Raw genomic sequence first — 6,000 nt, 5'->3', positions numbered from 1 at the left:
TTTTCTCAGTCAAATGTGTACATTTTTAAATCAACAAACTTTATCAGTAAACTAATATGTTTAAGTAAATAAATAATTAAAAATAATCATAACATAAATTTATTCCTAATGTTCAGCTCAGTTTCCAATAATACACCCACATCTAACTTTTTCCCATATTTAAATTTTCCAATGGTCATTTTGGTGATTAAAATACAATAATTCACAAAATAAATATAATCATTTTTCAAACTTTCCTTAAAATAACCCAAAAATACATTTTCTTCATTCAAAATAATGGCAACATGTATTTTCTTATAAACAAAATCTTTACAAATTTTCCAACCCTTCATCACCTCTTGGCAACTAAAAAAGAAATGTTCAAGGGTGTCTAATTCATTACAAAATTCACATTTATTCGATGTTCGTAATCCCATTTTGTTTAATAAAATATTGGTTGGATATATTCTATGTAATAATTTCCAGTGCAGCAGACGTAATCTTTCGTCTTTTGTGCTGTTAACAGCCAATAACCAGTTTCTCTTATCCAAATCTACATTATGTTTTCGTTTCCAAAAATCACAGGCACTCGGAATCTGGACATCAAGATCAACTAAACATGCTCTAATAAACTTTGCTGAAATATTACCACCATTAATAATGAAATCCGGCAATGTAAAATATTGAAATGGTAATGTGACTGTACATCTGGATTTAAGTGCTGTGCATAATGCATTGTATTCAAACTGTCTGGATGGTGTATAACCCACTTTTTGACATTAATCTTCAAAAGAAATAATAATACCATTTTCATTCATGACATCCTTTACAAATGAGATATTATGTTTTATAAAATCTTTAAAAAATAGGCATTTATGTTTAAATTGAATATTCATATTGTTCCAAATGCATTGGTCCTTCAAATAACAATTATAGAGTTAGAATTATTAAACCACAAACGTTTGATGAAGGCATGTTTAACCTTGCTTTTGTGTGATTATTTTGATGCTGTGACTGTTTTAACACACGGGACAAGCAGGTTTAACGTTAAACATACAATGCGCGCTCGCAGCACGTGCAAGTGGAGCAGGAGAAATCTGATGTGTGAGATGTGTTCACTAATGCATTAGCAACCAAAAGAGTCCATGGCACGCTTGCTGCCAGTCTCACTTTTAAAACAGCCAGGATGCAAAGGTTGACACCATCAAAATGCCAGGTCGATTTAAAACTGGGGATGATCCAGAAGCGCTGGCATGTGCTTTAAACGTGCATATGTCAACAGTCGATCACCTTCAGCAATGTTCTGTTGACATTGGAAGCACTGCAGTTATGTAACGCGGTGGATTTTTCGCATTACCCCAATAAGACAAGATCGCAATTTCCTGCCACAACGTCTTCGAGATCGATTCAATACAACCACGGACACTACCTGGAACATCATTGGAAGCCACCAGTGCCCGATCAGTGGCCAGAGAGCGCGATGAAGACTGACTGAGCGAGACCTCCAATACTTCGTTAACGTTAAACCTGCTTGTCCCGTGTGTTGAAACAGTCGCAGCATCAAAATAATCACACAACAGCTAGGTCAAACATGCCTTCATCAAACTTTTGTGGTTTGATAATTCTAACTCAACAATTGTTTGAGATTTTGTCAATCAAACATTGCAGAATGTATTCGCGTTTATTTTGTTGCTCGGTATAGATTGAACCAGTACATATTATTGAAATCAATGGTATTTTGTATGGTAAAAATGTTACAGTTAAGTAAAACAAATGTCAATTTCGTAACATGGTTTCCCCGGATACACAGCTCTTGAGCATAACCCTTATCCGTTTGACCCATTGGTCTTTGTGCACGTTCAGTTGCTCAGCTCCGTTACTTGGTCATGGACTCACTTCCTCAAAGCTCCATGATATAACAGCCACGGAAAGATAGCGTTGTGCTGTTCGCCAGTAGATACAAGGGACATACATCACAAGTACAGATGTTATCAACTGAAGATCTTTTTATTTGGTGTTTATATTTGCTTTGGTGTGGTTCAATCAGGTTTCCAGTTTGCATTGACAGACACCCCCCCCCCCCCCTTCAACGCAAAACAACAACCAACGTTAAAAACTACAAACACAACAACATAGAAAAACAATAAACAACATAACATGCGTGCTCGTTTGTTCTCCTCTGGTTTCCTTCTCTGTTGCTGTTGTTGGTGTGTGGATGTGTGTGTGTGTGTGTGTGTGTGTGTGTGTGTGTGTGTGTGTGTGTGTGTGTGTGTGTGCGTGTGTGTGTGTGTGTGTGTGTGTGTGTGTGTGTGTGTGTGTGTGTGTGTGTGTGTTGACCTCAAATTCACACGCGCATTACTGGCCAACTCAAAAAGGGAATTGTAAAAGTTAATGTCATGCGTGCAAATAGCTGAAACACTAAGCAGGTGCTTTACACTAAAGATTAACCTTTTGCTATTTTGTCTCATAACAGAGTACATGTCCCAGCCGGTAGAATTTGAAAATAATACAGTCGATTGTCTTGGTGTGTGTTATCAAAAAAGGACACCGAAATTGCCACATTAATTTGCTTTAGTCATTTTTGATGAGCTGATCCGCTTGCTATACTTGCAGCTAATGCTGTCAAAGCCATCATGTATTTTGAACTCAAAAGCTGTCTATTATAATGACTTCGGAGGAAACATCGGTGCGTGGATGACACATACACTGATAACAAGAGGAAGCATCGGTTTGACTTTTATGGTGCCTAAACTGGGTCAGAAGCCTTTAAAAATAATCACGTTAAGTTCAGCTGAAATGAAACTATGAAGACTTGCTCAACGCTCACACACTGACAGATATAACAAGTTCACACTATTTTAAGCATTCGTTTGAACAATTTAATTTTAAATAGTTATTATTATTAAATTATTGTTTACAAATCAAACTTACGAGATACTTCTATAAAATAAAAACAAAAACAAAAAACAAAAACAAAACATGTTGCAGGCAAACCGCTGAATAATGTGAAATATCAAGGTAAAAACTTTTTTGTCTTCAAAATCTCCCGCGTCAAGTTGGGAGAATGTACTGGTTTTACAATCTGCAGAACATTGTTACCATTACAACCTGTAAAACACACACAACGATTAACGATTTTGTATGACAGAAAGCATGAGTTTATTTCCACCAGCTAAAGGGTACCTAAAATAGGATATAGCATGAATGAATAAAAAAACCAAGACATGTTTAATTTACAAATGAAGAAAATCAAGTTCGAATTTTAATAAACATTCCATACGTTTAACCTCGCGTGTTTATTAATGCTTGGTCCTGGCGCGTTTTAGAGTGCACAAGGACATTAACGTAGCCTAACTGGTTGTAGTTTTGCTAACTCTAGATAAGGAGAGAAAAACACTCGCTGTTATCTTGTAATGTAAATATGCCCTGGGTCTTTGATGAATTGGTGTATTGACAGTTTCGTCCTTGCTTTGTGTAGGAGCTGTGTTTAATCGTGTCTGTTGATTGTTCACCATGGTTTTGAACTGTGAGGTCAAATAGGATCGTGTTTATGCACACAGGGAGATAAAACAATGATTGCAGATGTCTGTAAACTGTTTCGATTGCTGCGGTCGAGAGAAAATATGTTTGCTAAATACTGCGTGAATTGCCAAGCAACCTAGCCTTTATACTACTCACTTTGGGTGTGCACGTTAAAGATCCCACGATTGACAAAAGGGTCTTTCCTGGCAAAATTGCTTAGGCACAGTTAATAATTGTCTACCTATACCCGTGTGACTTGGAATAATAGGCCGTGAAAGGTAAATATGCGCCGAAATGGCTGCAATCTACTGGCCGTATAAAATTTCATCTCACACGGCATCACTGCAGAGCGCCTAGAACTGTACCCACGGAATATGCGCGATATAAGACTCATTGATTGATTGATTGATTGATTGATTGATTGATTGATTGACTTTTCAACAAATAAACGCATCATGTTACCACCTGTCTTTGTTTACTCTCGGCCCTCTTGTTGGAATCTTGATATCAAATGTCTGTCTGTCGGTACGTCAACAAAACACCCTCTCCCCCCCCCCCCTCAAAAAAATAAATAATGTAAAGAAAATACAACAACATAATTTCCGCTGAAGAAATTGTAATTACAGGAACAATTCAATTCTTTGAAAATCAGTTAGGAGGAAGAGAGAGATAGAAAAAAAGAGAGAGAGAGAGAGAGAGAGAGAGAGAGAGAGAGAGAGAGAGAGAGAGAGAGAGAAAGAGAGAGAAAGATAGAGGGAGAGAGAGAGAGAGAGAAACAGACAGACAGACAGACAGAGAGACATATACAGACAGAAAGACGTGGGGGAGGAGGCAGGAGGATGGGGGGGGGGGGGGAGTGTCAGAGTCAAAATCCTGATTAAGAAAGCACGGTAGCATTAGGTATAGAAGAACCTTAGTCGCAGCTACTCCTTTGAAGGTATAGACAGGCAGACAACACATGTATCTGATAACTATTGTCTATTATGCATCAGCAACGATAAAACAGCCGATTTTGTTCATACTTCATCCTCTTAAAGGAACGTCATACGAAGAACATAATATGTATTATTATATTTGTTTGTCAAAGTTAACACCTCTTCCAGTACAGGTCATGGTTTTCTGTTTCGAATCAGAGCTTCATACAAACCAATGTAAAAGACAAAAGCAGCTTATATGTGTATTATTTTAATTGGGAATGAATACGATCAAAATAAACCAGTCTTTAACACGAATTCGTGACCATACAGGCAGGCTGGAGCTTAACGAGCTTCACAAGAAAACCAAGAAAGTGGACTTAAGTGCGGTTGAAGGGAGTCAGTCCTTTTATGCCATTTTCATGTTATGAAATAAGTACAATCTTAAAGTGTTGATAGCTTGATCAGACACGTCTGAGAATAGGTGCAGGTGTTCTATCCTTCGCAATGACTGAACTGTAAAGACTTGCAGCCTAAAAAATAGATAAAATGCTCAAAACACAGCAATACATAGCAATTTTGACTTACTGTATTGGGCCGTGAAGATCCCAAACAGCATCAGAGAAATCAGCAACACGCTGATGAAGCGATCCATTGCTGGACTGTGCAGGCCCTTGGACACGGACCAGGGCAGACAACTCCTTCGTGTTGCTGTCAAGGCACACCCCGTCAATGAAGAGCGGGGGGTGTTTCTGAATAATCCTAAGGCTAGAGTCTAACCCTTAGATAAGAAAGTAGATTTGAAATTGGTTAACTCGCACAGTTGACGTGTCCCGAACAAATACAAAATATAACACCGTAGACAGCGTGTCAAAGAACTGATTAAAATATTGTATTTAAGTTCAAAACGTATATAATTGATGGTGTTTTATTCAATTAAACTATTTTTATCCGAAGTGATTCTTGTGCCAAAGTCAGATACCACGTACTCAAGGTTCACACATTATCTTATTAACAAGGGCTTGGCTCTTCCTTTTTACATTTAATTAATCATGACTAAACATAGGCCGGGAATCGAGATGAGGGTAGTGGTGTGTGTGTGTGTGTGTGTGTGTGTGTGTGTGTGTGTGTGTGTGTGTGTGTGTGTGTGTGTGTGTGTGTGTGTGTGTGTGTGTGTGTACAGCATTTTCATGAAAACTACCGGACAGATCTTTATGAAACTTTACATGAACGATCTTCCAGATAATACCACGACACGTTTTTTTCATGTGTCCGAATATAATACTTATGTACAGTGTTTTCTGTTCTATTCTATTCCTCTGTTAGTGCTGCCACATTTGCGTTCATTTGATTGCATTTGTTTACATATCCAAACTAGAATCTTTTTAATTCTTTCAGTAGTGTTTTGTGAAAAAGTCTCAGAAAACAGCACATCAATTCCTATTGTTTCTGACTTTATCGATCTTTAGATAGCAACAAATATAATTAAAAAAAAACCACCTAAATAAAACATAACACGTTTTGGTTTTTTTAAAAAGCAACTCTTATCACCTTTAAAGGTGGTAGACTTCAGCCTTAAAACATT

This window comes from Littorina saxatilis, linkage group LG3, assembly GCF_037325665.1.
Source record: "Littorina saxatilis isolate snail1 linkage group LG3, US_GU_Lsax_2.0, whole genome shotgun sequence".
In the NCBI taxonomy this organism is placed as follows: domain Eukaryota; kingdom Metazoa; phylum Mollusca; class Gastropoda; order Littorinimorpha; family Littorinidae; genus Littorina; species Littorina saxatilis.
Note: the sequence above shows the minus strand (reverse complement) of the source record.